The 19,708-nt window shown below is 38.4% G+C and overlaps 1 protein-coding gene across 2 annotated transcripts in view; it reads left to right on the forward strand.

Moving 5' to 3' along the window:
- Positions 1 to 19,708, forward strand: part of PRR16 (proline rich 16) — a 202,103-nt gene that overhangs the window by 180,021 nt on the left and 2,374 nt on the right. The gene's annotated exons all lie outside the window — the stretch shown is intronic.

A 19,708-nucleotide genomic window follows, 5' to 3' on the forward strand; every position in this document is an offset into this window, starting at 1 on the left:
TTTATAAAGTATCTCCAGAGTCGTGTGACAATGAAGACAGATGCTCAGAAAGCTAATTCTAAAAGAATTCCAAATTTTAAATTCCTTCTTTCTCTTCCATCTTGTATATTCTGGTTCATTACATTAGACATGCAGGTGTTATATTTCCAAATACAACTCACCTTATTCCATTAAGAGTGCTCAGGCTCAGGCACAGAGGGGACTCTCAGAATGCTCGCACACCTTTATTAAACCACAGATAATGTCCCTGTGTACATTCATGCTACGCATGCTCTCATCATAATTGAGTTAGACCGGGTAGTTTCTAGTTAGGAAAGATTTCTTCAGAGATGAGATTTTCACATGTTTTCACTAATGCAAAAATAATGTAATATAACCTTCCCATTTGCATCATTTTCTGTAATTATCCCTAGGTTTGCTTATGACGAGAGTAATCTTTTTTAATGACTTACTTTATAGCAACGTCTTTCTACTTCCTCAGGGGTCTGTGAAATCATAGATGCTCGCATCACTTTTCTGTTCAAATCTTGCTTTTTTTTTTTTTTTCCAGATAAAAGCCAAACTCATGGTATTTAGCATGATATTGAAGGCACTTTAACACATTTTACCACTTCTTCACCTCCATCATCTTCCCTTTCTGTCTTTACCCATGTTCTCCCTTCCTGTCTTGACCCTTCATGTGTCCCCAGTGCACGCACCCTCCCCCACCACACACACACACACACACACACACACACACACACACACCCAGCCACTCACGCTTCCAGGACCTTCCCTGACATGTTTTCTCCCACTCTGGTAGAATTCATTGTTCTTCCCTCTCTCCTCTCAAATTATTTTATCCCTACTTATATTACAGCACTTATCACAGATGGCACAGACACGTCTCCTTCTTTCTTTCTTCTTTTCTCTTTTTTTTTTTAATTGACAAAGTTGGGAACTAACATCAGAAAGGAAAGACTCACTTTCACCATTGCATTAATTAGTGAGTCTGCATTAAAATCACATCCAAATGACCTCCCTTCAAATCAAATAGTGGTATCAACATCAACATTTCTAGTACCATTATTTTGAGTGTTTGATACATGCTATTATTTCTGTAGTGTAATTATGTGCTTGAGATACCATGGAAAGGAGTACCAGAGTTTTCCTGATGTTTTTGACAAATAATTTCATATTCCACATGGATTCTAGGGGAATTGAGACAAAAAATGATCTAATTTGCTAACTTCTTCTTCCTTTGTGTTATATACTAAACATCTAGCTTAGTATCTGAGATGTGCAAAATGAAAACATATGTCAAAATGTCACTTTAATGTATATGTAGATATTTCTTTAGAAGTGTCAATAAATGAATTGTTTCAGTAATCTTACAAGTTTATTAATTTTTTTTATGTTTATTTATTTTGAGAGAGAGAGAGACAGAGCAGGAGCAGGGGAGGGGCAGAGAGAGAAGGAGACACAGAATCCGAAGTAGGATCCAGACTCCAGGCTCTGAGCTGTCAGCACAGACGCAGCGGTTGAACTCACCAACCATGAAATCATGACCTGAGCCGCAGTTGGACACTTAACCGACTGAGCCATCCAGGCACCCCACAAGTTTATTTTAATGTGTTCTCTTAGTGTCTTCTCTCCAAGAGAGCTGTGTCTGAAAGTATCATATTTTTAAGATATGCATATATATGTGTATGTGCTTTTATTATTTTTTACATTTAAATATATATTTATTTTTATCATTTTATTATTAATTTATTTTTAAATTATTTTAAATATATATTTTATTTTTTATTAATTTTATTATTATTTTATTTTATTTATGTCAGTTTTAGTTTTTATTTTATTTTAAAATATATTATTTTAAATATTTTATTTTTATTATTTTTAAATTTTATCTTTTTAATATATTATTTTTAATTTTTTAAAACTTTAAAATGATTATTTGTTTTATTATTTATATATATATAATATATTAGGAGAGGTAAGTGAGAAATCTCATGAATATCATTTTTTTTTACAGTCCAAGTTCATCACCCCAAAACTTTATAAATATGCACCAAACTGCAAGCAGTACCTATGTAAAAATGTTTTGTTCTGGTATTTTTCATTTGATTTTTAAAGTATTTGTTATTTATTCATTCAATAAAATGTCTGTTCCAGACAAAGGCATGGGATGCCCTGCCCTCTGGGAGCTTATATTCTCACCAAGGAGACAGGCATTAAACAGCTAAATGCACAGTTAATCACTATATTCGTGTGTGGTGTGTGCTGGGAAGCACAGATATCGGAGCTCTAGGACTGTGGTATAAGACTTGAGAACATTCTGGAAGGGCTCCTTGAAGAGGAGAAATGTGGGCTAATGTTTTAAGGGTAGGCAAAGTGTGTGAGACTGTGTGTGTGTATTTGGTGTGTGTTTTGTGGAAGGAAACAATGGGGAATGCCTCTGTCTTGGTAGACTTCTATGCCGATTCCTGGATTCTCCCTCAATGACTTCTGCAAAGATCCAGAGATCGGAGCTTAACATCTTTGAAGCACTGGATGAAATTAAAAGAGAAAAGAGTGAGGAAAGTAGCATTGGGGCATGCTGGTGTGGAAGACAGGACCCTGATCTGAGGGATATTATGACCTTACTAAGTATTTGTCCTGCATCTTAACAATAGGATACCACGTAAGGTTTATTTATGTTGTATAAATGTATGTAAGAAATATATATATACATTTTTAAAAGCTCTGCCTGACTGCAGTGCAGGGAATAGATTAAATGGAAGGGTGAATTGGGTAGAGAGGGGGTTTTGCTCATATAACCTTACTCATGATGTTTACAGAATATTTTTATTGAGCTAGTTTAACATCAGTAGGTAGCATAATGCACAACCTGAGGTTTATTTCATTCACACTTTTACAAATGCAAAAAGAGAGATTTAGAGCTGTATGCTTGTGCTAACATGTACACTTCCATTAACATGAGTTACAACCTCATCTTGAATATTGTTAACATAATGGAATCTTATCGAAGTGTATACTCACAAAGTGCAAGGAGATGAGTCTTTTACATCTATAAAGTTGCTAAAGCAATTATAATGAGGAATGTTTCCTTTTCCACACTTTACAAGCAGTCTCTGTGGAAGCATGTTGCCTGTTAAAATAACATGATACCTTATGAAAGTTAGTAAAGGCATTTCAGCCATTATAATCTGCGGATAATGTTTGTTACAGGGGAAAGAAAAGTCATAAATACATCGCTTGCTGAAACTGATAGACAAGTAAATGTGGGACTTACATCATGTGTAGTACATTTTAATTATAGGAAGCTAAGCTATGTTTTAATGGCACTTTGTCTCCCCTAATTGTTTTACATTTATTCTAAAGAGTAAGCATTTAGCTGGCATGTGACCATGAGAAATTGTGTATAGGCATACCTCGGAGATATTGTGGGGTCAGTTCCAGAACACTGCAATCAAGTAAATATCCCAATAAAGCAAGTCAAATGAGTTGTTTTTTTTTTTTCTTTTTGGTTTCCCAGTGCATATAAAAGTTATGTTTACATTATACTGTAGTCAGTGAAGTGTGCAATAGCATTATGTCTTAAAAAAACAATGTCCATACCTTAATTTAAAACAATTTTATTGCTAAAAAATGCTAGCCATCATCTGAGCTTTCAGCTGGTTATCATGTCTTTGCTGATGGAATATCTTGCCTTGATATTGATGGCTGCTGATGGGTCAGGGTGGTCACAGGGGTGGTTGCTAAAGGGAGGGGTGGCTGTGGCAGTTTCTTAAAGTGAGGCCACAGTGTCATTTGCCACATTGACTTTTCCTTTCATGAATGATTTCTCTGTAGCATGTGATGTTGTTTGATAGCATTTTACCTACACTCTTGACTTTGGAGTCAATCTTCTCAAACCCTGCCCCTGCCGTATCAATTAAGTGTACGTCATGTTCTCAATCCTTTGTTGTATTTCAGTAACCTTCACAGCATCTTCCTGAGGAGTAGATTCCATCTCAAGAAACCACTTTCTTTGTTCATCCATCAAAAGCATCTCATAATCCATTCAAGTTTTATCATGAGGCATGCCTGGGTGGCTCAGTCGGTTGAGCATCCAACTCTTGATTTTGGCTCAGGTCATGATCTCACGGCTCAGGAGTTCAAGCCCCATGTTGGGATCTGCACTGACAGTGTAGAGCCTGCTTGGGATTCTCTTTCTCCCTCTCGCTCTGCCCTTCGCTCACTTGCGTGCTCACTCGTGTGTGCGCACATGCTCTCTCTCTCTCTCTCTCTCAAAAGTTTTGTTAAAAAGTTTCATCATGAGACTGCACCAGTTCAGTTACATCTTCAGGCTCCACTTGTAATGCTAGTTCTCTTGCTGTTTCTACCATAATGTGGTGACTTCCTCCACTGAAGCCTCGAACCCCTCACAGTTTCCCATGAGAGTAGAAATCAACTTCTTCCAGACTCCTGTGAATGTTGATATTTTGACTTTTTCCCAGTGAATCACAGATGTTCTTCGTGGCATCTAGAATGATGAATCCTTTCCAGAAGATTTTTTATTCACTTTGCCCAGATATGTCAGAGGAATCATTGTCTATGGCAGCTATAGCCTTGTGCAGTGTGTTTCTTCAATAACGAAGACTTGATCCATGGGCTGCAGAATGGTTTTGTGTTAGCAGGAATGAAAACAGTGTCAGTCTCATTGTATCTTTCCATCAGAGCTTTTAAGTGACCAGGTGCAGTCATATTTTGAAAGGGATCCTGAGTTTTTTTTGTTGTTATTTTTGTTTTGTCTTTTCCTGGGCAGTAGTTCTCAACAGTGGGCTTAAAATATTCAGTAAATCATGTTGTAAACATATGTGCTGTCATCCTGTCTTTGTTGTTCCATTTATAGAGCACAGGCATTTAGCATAATTCTTAAAGGCCCTAGGATTTTTGAAAATGGTAAATGAGCCTGGCTTCAACTTAAAGTCACCAGCTGCATTAGCCCCTAACAAGACAGTTAGCCTGTCGTTTGATGCTTTGAAGCCAGGTACCAACTTCTCTTCTCTGTGAAAGTCCTAGATGGCGTCTTCTTACAAAATCAGGGCTGTTTCATCTACAGTGAAAATACGTTGTTGAGTGTGGCCACCTTCATGAATGATTTTAGCTAGATCTTCTGGATAACTTGCTCCGGCTTCTACACCAGCCCTTCCTGCTTCTTGTTGCTGTTTTATGTTGGAGAGCTGGCTTCTTTGCTTAAACCTCATGAGCCTACACCTGCTAGCTTCAGACTTTTCTTCTGTAACTTCTTCACCTCTGTCAGCCTTCATAGACTTGATGAGAGTTTTGGCTTAAGGGAATGTCGTGGCTGGTTTGATCTCCTATCCAGACCAGTAAGACTTTCCCTGAAGACTGTTTTGCTTTCTTATCATTCATGTGTTTAGCGGAGTAGCACTTTTAGTTTCCTTCAAGAACTTTCCCTTTGTGTTCACAATTGGCTGTTCCATGCAAGAGGCCTAGGTTTCAGCCTTTCTCAGCATTTGATGTGCCTTCCTCACCGAGCTTGATCATCTCTAGCTTTTGATTTCAAGTGACATGTGTGTGGCTTTCTCTTTCACTTACACACCTCCAGGCCATTGTTGGGTTATTACTTGGCCTAATTTCAATATTGTTGTGTCTCAGGGAATAGGGGGGCCCAAGGAGAGGGAGAGAGATGGGGGAACAGCAGGTCAGTAGAGCCATCAGAACATACACACTATTTTTTTTTAATTTTTTTTTAACGTTTATTTATTTTTGAGACAGAGAGAGACAGAGCATGAACGGGGGAGGGTCAGAGAGAGAGAGGGAGACACAGAATCTGAAACAGGCTCCAGGCTCTGAGCTGTCAGCACAGAGCCCAACGTGGGGCTTGAACTCATGGGCCACAATATCATGACCTGAGCCGAAGTCGGCTGCTTAACCGACTGAGCCACCCAGGTGCCCCTACATACACACTATTTATTGATTAATTTTATAATCTTTTATGAGCATGGTTTATGGTGCCCCAAAACAATTACAATAGAAATATCAAAGATACTTTGTCACAGATCAACCTAACAAATATAACAGCAATGAAACTGTAATACAGTGAAAATTACCAAAATGTACACCAGAGGCATGACGTGAGCAAATGCTGCTGGAAAAATGATGCCAGCAGGGGCATCTGGGTGGCTCACTTAGTTGAGTATCTGAGTTTGGCTCAGGTCATGATCTCGCAGTTCATGAGTTAGAGCCCCTCATTGGGCTCTCTGCTCTCAACACACAGCCTACCTCAGATCCTCTGTCTCCCTTTCTCTCTGTCCCTACCCTGCTTGAGGTCTCTCTCTCAAAATAAATAAATAAACTTAAAAAAAATGATGCCAACAGACTTGCTCGATTCAGGTTGCCACAGACCTTCAATTTGTACAAATTGCAATATCTGCAAAGTGCAGTAAAGCAAATCACAATAATAAAATGAAGTATGCCTATATAATCATCGGAAAGATTTCTACTTCCTTCGGGAGCATCTCAGAAATGCTTACAGTTCTATGCGGAAGTGATTTAAATGAAATCAGGTACTTTCGTGTTATGGGCTTAAAAAAAATCAAACTTCTTGGTATTGAAAATTATAGAGTTAAAAATTTTGGATGATTTAATGGTTCGAGTAACATGACCTGTTGAAATGTGTGATTTTCCAAGGCTACCAGGGTCCATTAACATTTTTGGACAAATAATGTATGGAATTAAATTTTGTAGTTAGATACAGGCTCTCTACATACTATCAATACTCTGGCTGTAAAGTAAGTTATAACTTAAAGGAAATGAACCTACTGAAACGTGTGTCTGTCTGTATTTCTCCCTCAAAGCACTAACTTCATGCTTTTTTGTTTTGTTTTGTTTTGTTTTGTTTTTGACGGTGCCATAAACCTCAACCTTCTGAGGACTCACCTTTAATGTTGCAATTTATGGCATTTAAACTCCTTAATGTGGCCTACCGCCCCACCCCCACCCAACCTGGCCTTTATCTGTTTTCACCCTTGTGTCATGTTCTCTTGCCATTTCCTACTTCATTCTTTAGGAACACATGAAAACTTGTACTTCACAGGTGCCTGGGTACCTCCATTGGTTAAGCGTCCGACTCTTGATTTGGGCTCAGGTCATGATCTCATGGTTCATGAGTTTGAGCCCCATACTGACAGTACAGAGGCTGCTTGGGATTCTCTCTCTCTGCCTCTCCGACCCCCCCTTTCTAAAAATAAATAAATAAACTTAAAAAAAAAAAAAACATGTACTTCATACCTTCATGCTGTTGCCTCTGCCAAGAAATTCCTTTTCCTCCAAATTTTATTTTATCATTCGAGTCTTCTCCCAGGTGTCATCTGACTTGAAACTATCTCTGACCAATGCTGCCAATTGACCTGCTTGGAAAGAGTAAATCACTCCTGCTTTTCTATACTTGCAAATCCTGTTAACGTGCAATGTATCATAAAGATTCGCCTCTATGGGCAAGAAGTAGGACTCGTTCATCCTTTATCTTAGATTTTCTTGGGTCTGATTTTAACCATTATCAAGCTAGTTACATGCACTCATATCCTCATCTCCAAATCAGGTTCTTCATAAGGATGTACCAAGGCACTTTATCATCTTTACCCAATATCTAGTCCTTTTCCCCAGACATAACCCCTTTTAGCTATTTGTCTTTATTTTCTACCTAGGTAATATGCTCAAGCACTTAAAAAAAATTTTTTTTACATTTATTTATTTTTTGAGAGTCAGAGAGAGACAGAGCATGAGCGGGGGAAGAGTAGAGAGAGAAGGAGACACAGAATTGGAAGCAGGCTTCAGGCTCCGAGCTGTCAGCACAGAGCCCCACGCGGGGCTCAAACCCACAAATGGGGAGATCATGACCTGAGCCGAAGTCAGATGTCCAACCGACTGAGACACCCAGGCGCCCCTCAGACACTTTTATTTTAACCTCAACTCATATTAGTTGGCTTATTTTTATGGAATATGAAGGATTGATCCTTTGTTTTTTCCATACGTTGGAGAGATCAATCAATAACCAATAATCTTAATAGTAAAAATAGAATGAAGCAGTGTTAATGAACTTGTAAGGAAATGATTTTAAACATATGTTTCTAAACTGAAGCCTCCCAGAAGGAAATTCAATTCACGATTCAAATGAATTCTCTTCTTACACAATTGTAACCAACCACACTGCCCCATATCACTGCTGTGTTACCAATTTCCAATTATATGACCTGTTGAATATAATCCATTATTATTTTTTCTTGGAGCTTTCTGGTTCCCTGTTTTCATTTAAAATAATTGGTTTTTAGGTCTGTGGCACAAGTCATTCTTAAATTGTTTGCTTTCACGTTTCTGTGTTATAATGTTTCTTGGTTCTAATGAGGTGTTCCTTTCTTGGATTCCATTTTACTGTGTTACTGTAGGTTATTCATGTTTGAAGAGCAGACAGAAGGGATGTAAACTGGCCTTGTTCCTAATATCTAAAAATATTTTAATTTTCACTTACAGTGAGTTATTAATTTAGCCAGTTGTGGAATTGGGGCTGAAATCGCTCTAACCAGAACTTTTGAAGTTACTGGTAAAAATATTTTTCATCATTCATTCATCCTAAGGAACTGTGGTGATCTCATTTTCTTTTTTTTTCTAATGTTTATTATTTATTGAGAGACAGAGCACAAGTGAGGCAGAAGTGTTAGAGGGAGACACGGAATCTGAAGCAGGCTCCAGGCTCCGAGCTCTCAGCACAGAGCCTGATGGGGGGTTCGAACTTGTGAAATGTGAGATCATAACATGAGCTGAAGTTGGATGCTTAACTGACTGAACCACACAGGCGCCCTGGTTATCTCACTTTTGTTTCTTTCTGCATGTCCTGGGTTAGTTTTGTAGATGATCGAATTTGTTTTCTTTTTCATTTATCCTGATGAGCCCTCAGTTGATGCTTTCCTACTGAAGGTCCAGTTGTATAATCAACTATGAATTTCTTTTCTGTTATTAATACTTTGACCATTGCCATATCACATATCCCTCACCACCGCCTTTTTCTGGAACTTCCCAACCAGTTGGAGCCCCAGGATAGATTTTTTTGCTCTCCATGTCTTTTAACTTTTTTCTTGTATTTTCCTTTCATTAAAAAAAAAAAAATTCTTGTTTTATGGTTGCAAATATTTCTTAGATTGTATCTATCAGGCTTTCTATGAATCTTTTTCAATTTAGCATTTATGTTTTATATTCCCAGTATTTCTCTTATGTCTGCTGTATTCTTTTATAACTGTGTGTTCTTATTTTATAGCTGCAAGACATTCTCAAATCTCTGTAGCCCATTAATTAGAGTGACTGTAAAGTTCTCTTTGGCTCATTAATAATGGCAGTTTCATCTTCAGTATTGATCTATACATTCATCCTGATTTTTCTCTTTTGTGCTATTGTTTACCCCAAATTATCTTATGATCCTCAGGCGTATATTTACAGTATATAGATGTCTTGTAGTCTTTCCCATAATAGGATGGCACAGTGATGATTGAATGTTCTGAATATGTCACTTGGGTGTCCACTACTTCAGAGTATGTGGATAGAGAGAAACTAGCTGTCCTTACCTCAGTTCCAGCATGTTCCCAACTAAAACATAATGGAGAAGAGTTCTGCTCTGAGTTACCAACTACACTCAGCCTACTTATCCAGACACATTGTTCAATTTCCTTATAGCTAGAATCTCAGGTTTTCTTTGGGGTATGGACTATTACCATGTTGCTAACCTTGCTGCCCTTAAAAGAGCATGAGGCCATTCGACACAGTGTTTTCCACTGTGAATTACAGCCACTCAATAGCTTCACACTCTACTTTTTACGTTACTTCTCACTCTCGCTCTGTCTATATCCCACTTGCAGATCTGAAATTCTTCTGAGGCTCCATCAGTGCTTTTTCCACCTTTTTATTAATTCATCCATGTATTTATAAAAATCTCTGATCCATATATATACCCCACTTTGAGAAAATTTTCTGAATTTGTTGCTTTTTTCCCCCTGTACTCTCATTTAAATATGATTTGGAGAGGAAGATACTAAGTACAGAATATCAGTCCCTATTAAACAAAAAGCCTTTTTTTTTTTAGTCCTCAGTGCCTCATGTAATAACAGATGAATAGTATTTGCCTAAGAAATATTTGTTGAACCCAACTGAACACACAGAAAATAAGACACATTGCATTCTAGCTTTATCTTGCTTTTCTATCGATCAGGGTTGACAGGAATGATGGTGTTGTTTTTGTTTTCAATCTTGTTTACTTCTTTACTTCTGCTTGCAACTTATTTTTCCTTTCCTTCCCCTACGGTCTTCTGTTCAGTTTCTCAAATTCCACCATTGAGCATGGTCTATAGCTATGGGGAGGGAATGTTTTCAGCTCTCTCTTTCTCTTGGTAGAAATTCCTATGACTCCCATTCATTTCTCTTTTTAGATCTTTGCTTCTGATGCCACATATTTAAAATGTGGTTATTTTGACAAATCAACATCAAAGACCTTAGAAGAATGCATAAATTTTCTTGTATAGACTCAAGTTGGGGTTAAATTCTTTCTTTCCTCTCATTAACTTTGTAATTGAAATGCTTATAGTTGAGAGTTGTTACTGAAGAGACCCTAGAGAAAGATTCACTCAAATTTAAAGATCATTTTCTTTGTTTTTGAGGCAATTGAACTATGTATTATGTGGTTTTTATTTAAACAAGATAAGTAGGATTTAGAAAAGTTCTAAATACATCTAGAGCAATATAGACAGATATTTAAAGATACACATAACACTTAAAGTATCCTCATTGTTTGGGAGAGTGACTGAAATGTTCTCTGTGCCAAACTGTGGAGCTAGGCTTGAAGAGTCAACAACATAGGAGGAGAGGTTGTCACGTGTCACCAATGCTTTATTTCTGCCTTCCTTTTTCTCTGCCTAATCCACTCCTTTGTGCCTTCCTGAAACCATCTGAAATTGGTGAGTTTGAAGACCTTGAAAACCAGACCCCAGCTGGGAAAGCTAGGAAGGAGGGATGGAAAGGAGGTCAAGACATGACTTTTCTCCCAGAGACTACTTTTGTCCAGTTCTCTCACCCAGCATATTACCTATTCTGTGCAATCAGTTCTCTCTGCCAGGGAAACAAAGATGGAAATCCATGCTTCCATGGTCTGAGTGGAACACATATAAATAGATAATTCCAATCTGTTAATAAAATAATGAAAGGATATAATAAAAAGGAATTAACAAAAGGATAAAGCCACATGAGAACATAGGTAAAGGATCTCCTAATTCCTTTTTTCATTCTGGGTAAATCTGTTTCTCCCAAATTTCACTCTAATGATTACTCTACATCGTCTTTATTTTTATTCTTCGTAGTTTAGTATTTATAGAATTAATAGAAATGACTTTTGGATTTCCACAAATAACTTAGATCACATGATCACTTCATTTCTGCCAAATCTGCTTCTCTTTTACGAAGATATTTAGGGCTATTCCCCAGACATGAAAACCTTGAGCTTATGCGATTCCTAAATCACAGTTACCATTATTCTTAATTATTCTACAATCAAACCATAGCTTCCTTGTATGTGATGTTAACCAGAACCTGCTAGAATCATCAAGCACATCACCTGCCCTTGTCCTTTCTTTAGCTCTCTCTGCCAATGCCATTAGCAGATTCCTCTCTCGACCTGAGTAGCCACAATTAGACAGATGGCTCAGTTTCATGTTTGAGGCACACGTTTGTCCTTTGCGTCTAACGGTTAGGTGTGCCTGTTCTTCGACTGATGACCAATGTCTTGTTTCTTCTCACCTCCCAATATCTGCCAATAATCTGTCCCTCTAGTCCTACTTTCTCTCATTTTGTTTTCTCTTTAATTCCATCGTGCCTGTGATTATGATTCCTTTCGTTGCAATATGATACTTTAAAAGAGTTTCAGGAAACACTGAAGCATAATTATAAGGACACAGTGTATTCCTTGTCTAGCTAATTTATTCCTCTCTCGCTTGGCTGCCATAGAATCTAACCAGCCAAGCAAATAAACCTCAGCACCTTTCAATATGTTCTCCACATGGCAGCTCTAAGAATTACTTATATTCTTTCTTTCTAACTTTATTTAACCAGTGTTAAATATTTATTTTATTTTCAAGTTGTAAAATGTTTCACACGTGACAGAAAATAAATAAATTAATGTAATGAATGTAACCCAGGCTTAAGAAATGTTAACCCTTTATCAAAATTACTTGGCATCAAGTTTTAAATTATATTTTTCACGTTTATTCATTTTTGGGGGAGACAGAGAGCGAGCGGGGGAAGGACAGAGAGAGAGACACACACACACACAGAATACCAAGCAGGCTGCAGGCTCTGAGCTGTCAGTACAGAGCTGGGTGCGGGGCTCGAGCTCACAAGTGGTGAGATTAGGACCTGAGCCGAAGTTGGAGCCTTTACCCACTGAGCCACCCAGGCACCTTGACTTTACATTAAGTTTTAAAAGAAATAAAGTGTTTTAGCTGTAGGGCTGCTGCCTCTTGATATCCATTCCCGTTTCTCTTTGCCTAAACTTGACGTGTATTATTTATTTTCACATTATATAAATGAAACCACCCTTCTCTATATAAACAAGACAGACATACTGAGTATGTATATTTTAACTTTTTTACATTCAACATTAGTTTTTTGGGATTGACCCCTGCTGATACATATAGTTCTAGTTACTTCCTTTGAACCACTTTATGTTTTCATACCCAGTCACTCGCTAACAGATATTTAGACTGTTTCCAGTCTTATGCTATGAGAAAACAAACAGCCTGCAAGGAACTATGCTTCTTCAACCCTATGCACATCTCTTCAAGTTCCTCTGGAGTGGTGTAGGCTTTGTTCATAAAAGACCTATGTTGTAGGATATGGACCTTACCCACTTTATAGGATGTTGTCAAACATTTTCCCAACAGACTGAATTAATATAGGCATTAGCAATGTATGAAGTTCCCGTTTATCCACCACATCATCATCATCGGTTGGAATTATCAGATTATTTTGTTTTCACAAACTATTGAGTAAGAAAGGCTATTGCATTTGTCTTCAGTTTGCCCTCCCTTGATTACTTGTGAGGTCATTCGCATTTTCATGATTTGTGGAAATTTGGCATTTGCCTTGTGTCAGTTACTTTTTCATATCATTTTTTCCAGTTTTCATGTGTACATAAGCTCTACAGTTTGCTTCATTTTTTTTTTTTGCCTAAATTAGTACAATAGTGTTTTAAGAAAAATTTAGATTGTTTTGGCTTAGTGTTTGTAGAGCGGTATCAGGTTTCATGAGACTATTTGCCTGATGTATCTTATGGGTGTCACTTTATGTCAATCCATGTCCCTTTTTGAATAAATTATTGTAATCTACTTATATTTATTATGATTACTAATATATTTGAAGTTTTTCTATCTTCTGCAGATTTTTGTTTGCTGTGCTTTTTTTTCCTGCCTTTTTAGAATTTGCTAATTTTTTCTTACTCGCGTTTTCAGCCTTACATTATTTAAAAAAAATTTTTTTAATATTTATTTATTTTTGAGACAGAGAGAGACAGAGCATCAACAGGGGAGGGACAGAGAGAGAGGGAGACACAGAATCTGAAACAGGCTCCAGGCTCTGAGCTGTCAGCCCAGAGCCCGACGCGGGGCTCGAACTCACGGACCGCGAGATCATGACCTGAGCCGAAGTCGGAGGCTTAACCGACCAAGCCACCCAGGCGTCCCCAGCCTTACATTATTTTAGAAAGTATACATTTGTCTATTATTTCAGTAGTGTCCCTAAAATTTTTTCATATGCGTTCTTGATTTAATGAATCATAATCAGTATCAGATAGCTAGTGATTCCTTATACACACACAAATACTGTGAGCTGAAAATGCTTTCACTCTTGATTGTTCTCCAATCAGATGTCACTTTCCCTAGTATTTTACCTACACATTTTTCTCCTCTCTCAAACTAGTCATTAGTATATTATTGTTTTGTAATAAATGCACACTTTTATTATTTTACAATGTCTCTGCTCATCTATGCTGCTTGTATTCCAGCCCTTTCTTCTGGTTTTTTACTTATTTCTGAATTGTCCTTTATCAGTACTTTCAACACTGAGCTGTGGAAAGCACACTCTCTCAGTCTTCATTGTCTAACAATGTCGATTTCACCCTCACTTTTACAAAAGAGTTCAGCTATATTTCCGATGGCTTTCTTTCATTATGAAACATATTCCTAAATTTTCCTTGACTTCTCTTGCTTGTTTGAAAATCAGTCAGCCTGATTTTTGTTACTCAATACATATTTGGTGCCTCTTGCTTTATTGTTGTAAAATTTTTTATCATTACTTTCTTAGGAGAAGGAGACATTTCCTCCTTTTCTCACAGGGTTTTTCTAGCTGATTGAGGAATGAAATTGATGTGCGATAGATTAACAAGAAAACAAACAAAAAAATGTTTATTATGTGTACATGGAAGTCCAGTAATGAAATATACCCAAATAGATGACTAAGGCAGGCAGTTTTTATACATTTTAGACAAAGAGAAATGAATTCTTTAAGAATCGACAGGATAAAAAAAGCAGATGTTTGAGAACTTTAATTAGTTAAGGAATTCTAAGCAGAATTTGGGCTCAGGTGATAAACTGGTAAAAAAGTAACAAGATTTTTTTTTTCTTCCAAGATTTTATTTAAATTCGGGTTAGTTAATGTGTAGTGTAGTCTTGGTTCTAGGAGTAGAATTTAGTGATTCAGGTTTGTTTCTACAGTTTTCTTGTCTTTGAAGTTCCTATCTCTGGGGATAAGGTTGCCTTTTTACTTCTTAGTACAGGGAGGGTGCTTTTGATACAAAAGATTTATTTTCTGCTTTCATGGGACATAGGAGGGTTTGAGTGTCCTTGTGGCCTGGTTCCCAAGTAACCACTGGGCTAGTTCCCAAGTAGCTTCGATGCAAAATAATTAATTTGCCATTGTGGTTCCTTTTGGGCAGCCTGCCCTTGACTCCACCCTTCTGTGTTCTGTGTTTTCATTATGGTATGTCTGACTGTAGGTTTGTTTCTATTGTCCTGTTGAAACTCTTTCAGTTTGTGTACTTCTTGAATCAGGTGATGCTTCCATTCTTGAAAAGTAGCCATTCATTGTCTCTTGGAACATCGCTTCTCTCACTTCTGGAACCCTTGAAAAATATGATACTTGATCAGCACTTGGCAAGGACTCTCCCACCTGACTGCTAGCTAGCTCTCGGGCCTCACACGGTGCTCTTCAGCCTAGAGTATTCTTTTTTTGCTCACCCTCAGGCGCTGTCTTCTGTCGAAGGACCTCTGTCAGGCTCTTTCCTGAGTGGACTTCTGGAATCACGCCTCTCCTACTAGTTAACAGCCACTCATCCTTCAGGAGGCCTTGCTGATTTTTCTGATGAGGTGTTTTTATTCTCCTCTTGTAGTATCTTGATTTGTCATTCAGAACTCCTGGGGCATTTGTACTGTGACCGTTGTTTGTTTGAGTATCTAATTAAAGCCAGGCCCTTGCACTAGATTCCCTGCTCCCTGAGAGCAGTAAGGGTGACGCTTGAACCACACAGGTTTGAGTCATGTGGGTCCACTTATATGCTGATTTTTTTTCAATAAGTACAGTACAATAGTGTAAATGTATTTCCTTTTCCTTAGGATTTCCTTAATAAACTCTTTTCTTCAGGTTACTTTGTTCTAAGAATACAGTATATAATGTATATACCATAGAGACTGTATGTTAATCAACTGTTAATGTTATCAGTAAGGCTTCCAGTCAATGGTGGGTGCAAAAAAGCACCCCTAAGACCTGTGTTGTTCAAGGGTCAACTACATTTTGTCGGTTTTAGTTTTTTATTCTGTTGACATTTTGTAGGCACTCAGGAAATAACAATGTAGAGACTAAAACCAGGCAGGAGCTACGAAACTACAGTAAAATCTTGGTTTGTGAGCATTATTTGTTCCGGAAACATGCTTGTAACCTAAAGCACTCGTCTATCAAAGCGAATTTCAAAAACCATTGGCTCAGCTGTGATCATGTGACATTCGGCATCATATACTGCTCGTATTGCAAGGCATCACTCGTTTACCAAGTTAAAATTTATTAGAAATGTTTGCTCGTCTTGAGGAACATTCGCAGAACAGGTTACTCTCAATCAAGGTTTCACTTGTATCAGAGACCCGGGCAGTACTAATTCATCTTTGACTATGAGCTTCACTTCCTTCAGAGTAGACCAGCTTTCCCTCCTTCTCTGCAGATATTTAATGCGATAAAAGGCTCAGGGTCAGTAGTCTCCCCATGTTAAATAGCATACAGTGCCTGTGAGCCGAAACTGTCCCTCTATCTCTCACATTGTTTAGCAGCCCTGCCCCTTGAATTTCCAGGGTGTCTGGGCTAGAGCTGCAGAATGTGGAACCAGCTCTGGATCATTTCTGAATAGATCCCTTGTCCCCTCTTTTATTCTAGAATAACTGAGCAGATGTGTCTTTTAAAAATAACAACTTCAGGAATCAAATAAGATATAACATGTTTTCATTCACTGTTAAACTAAAGAAATAACCCTCGATACATTTATTTAACAAGTATTTATTGAGCCCCTTTTGAGTGCCATTCACTATGTTAGGCCTTTAGGTTACAGGAGTAAAAACAAACAAGGTCTCTGATCTCACTGAAATTAGAGTCTAGAGAGGGAAGACTCTTCCAACACTCTTCCTACTACTAAACAATCAAAAAGTATGTGAATGCTTTGAATGAAAGAAATAGGGTTTCCTGGGAATATTTAACAAATTAACATGACCTCTATGGGAAATTGCAGTCAGATGGTAGTAGTTGTAGTAGGAAATTGCAGTAGTATTGTTACAAAGACTTATTGCGACTTGACACAGCATCTCAAGAAGAAAAATTAGTATGTGCTAATGTCCTGTGGCAGGAAGCAGACTGGCAATGATGAGGGTCTAAAAGAAGACCTGACAGGTTTGAGAACAGAAAGGAAAAGGGAAATTTAGGGGCACCTGGGTGGCTCAGTTGATTAAGCGTCCAACTTTTGATTTTGGCTCAAGTCATAATTTCATGGTTCATGAGATCAAGCCCCTCACACTGGGCTCTGCATTGACTGTACAGAGCCTGCTTGGGGTTCTCACTCTCCTCTCTCTGTCTGCCCCTCCCCCTGCTCGTGCATGCGCATACTCTGTCTCTCTCCCAAAATAAATATTTTTTTAAAAAAGGGGGATTTATTAGAGTTGAGATAGTCATTTGAAGAGGAGAGATGGTGGTGATGTGTTATCTCTGTACAGTACAATTGCGACTTGTACTGGCTAAAAAGGACCAGGGTTATATTTTCAGAAATTTTGTGTGAGCCACCTGCTAAATACCCATTATTAAAAATAGAAGTATATAAACTCATATTAAATAAATTACATTAAAAATAAAGGTTTTCTAATTATCCCAAGTCATTTGTAATTATTTTACTATATTTTAGTGTTATTTGTGTTCCTGGGGTTATCTATTCTTTTTTTAATTATTTTTTTTAATGTTTATTTATTTTTCGAGAGAGAGATTGACAGAGCATGAGCAGGGGAGGGGCAGAGAGAGAGGGAGACACAGAATCCGAAGCAGGCTCCAGGCTCTGAGCTGTCAGCACAGAGCCTGACATGGGGCTCACACCTACAAACCGTGAGATCATGACCTGAGCCAAAGTCGGACGCTCAACTGACTGAGCCACCCAGGCACCCCTCTCCTGAGTTTGTTTTTGCCTATTCTGTCCACATGGTAGAAACATCTTATAATGATGTGCAACTGTGCATTGCTTTCCAACCTCACACACAGTGATGTCACATTTACTGACTTGAAATTGACCACAGTGGGAGTTTACACCAAGGAAATTGGCACACTTTTCAAATCAGAACTCCCTTATACCTTTAAAAACCAGCTGTTAAACATTGACCAGCACAACACCGAAGTGAGACTATACAAGACCTTGGAGACAGTGTTAAGAATTGATCTTTCTCACAGGAGAAATAAAGAGGCACTGAAAGGTTTTAAGCAGGGAGTTGACAAGAGCGCATTTCTATTTTTAAAAAATCCACTGACGCTACAGAAATGAAAAGGGGAAGCAAGGTGACTTTGGAGAGCCCATATGGTAAATAATGGTGGCTCAGACTAGGACCAAAGAAATGAAAATGCAGAGAAGTGGATTTAACATATACAGTACTTAGGAGCTAAAATAGAAGGCTGAGCTCTGGCAGCAGTAGCAAGAAGCAGTCACTTCAGACCCTCATGAGGAAGAAGTGAAATCTCTACCTCTTCCCTAAATTCTGGATGCTTTGGATGTTTTCATTTTGAGCCCAATTCTGCCACCATGTGTCAAAGAGCCAACTTCACAGTTGAACAAACCTAGGCCCAAATAAGGAGAGAAAAATCTGCATATGGAGATGTGAGATAAAAAAGACTATCTCCCTACAAAAATGAATTATTTAAAAAGTAATCTGTAACCTTTCCATCCTCATTGATGGCAACCCTGAGAATGGACTCGGAGATCTCTGACCCAGGGAGTATAAATGACTGTGTTCTGATACCCAGCATTTGAGCACATGCTTTGCTTCCCATGAGCTGCCCCCCAGACAATGACTGGACAGGACTGAGACCCTAAGGCAAGCCTGTTATGGGTGATGCTAGATTCCTTCCATGAGTGGCTTTAACACCATGACCCCCCGGTGACCTTGCCAAACATCCTTAGAACTGCATTGCCTTAGGTGCTCCCTCCGACTTCTCTGTCTTCACATCAATTCTCCTTCATTAGGTAGGGGCATGCATCATGGTCTGATGGTTCTGCAAGACTCATTGATGCTCCTGACTCTGCTTTGTGTCTAGGGCAGGTCTCGAGATTCTGTGACTTGAGTCCCTCCTCAAAGTGATAGCACACATCTGTAGCCTAAGTTCCCGGGTCCAAGAGAAGTTCCTGCCCCCTTCCCCAAAGTCAAACAGCTGCGGTTCCTACCCCTTCTCAGAAGCAGGAGACTGTTGCCTGTGTCTTAGATGTTACAGGTGTTTTTGTTTTTTTTTTTTTTTTAAACCTCTTCCTTTAATGCTTAAGTGATCTGTTTTATAAGGGACAGAGATCTGGGAAATACCTGGGGTTTTATGCCTGTGTGCCCAGGAGGGAGTCATTCATTCTATTCTCACCCTCATCACCCCATGTGAGAGGCCCATGGAATGAGTGAAGACAGACTGTTTTGTGTCTGAGCTCCTGGGGATTCTAAATTGTCATGATAGCACATACGCCACCTTTAATTATTCATTCAAGTTCTAGCTGTTTCCTCGCTTTCATGGAGGCTGCCTGTTTCCTGTGACTTGCCAGAGGTGAAGCAGTCATTGTGTCCTTTCTCTCCATAGAGGGCTGGAGACTCTTTCCGGTTCAGTTCATTGGGAATCCTTGTGATCTCAGTTCTGTGATGGTCTCAAGAAAAGTGATGATTTTGCAGAGTAGCTGGCTTTTCTCATTTTTAGCACGAGATTAGTGTTTGTCCCATAGGTTTCTACATGCTGAGCCGGGAGAAAGTCCCTGCCCCTTGATATTAAAAATAAGTTATGTTTGTGCATCAGTTATGTTTTTATCTTTGGTGGGTTCAGCAGAGTCGGGAATAGAATGTGTACGTAAGTCATATATTATATGGCA

The sequence above is a fragment of the Lynx canadensis genome, chromosome A1 (genome assembly GCF_007474595.2).
Source record: "Lynx canadensis isolate LIC74 chromosome A1, mLynCan4.pri.v2, whole genome shotgun sequence".
Lineage (NCBI taxonomy): Eukaryota > Metazoa > Chordata > Mammalia > Carnivora > Felidae > Lynx > Lynx canadensis.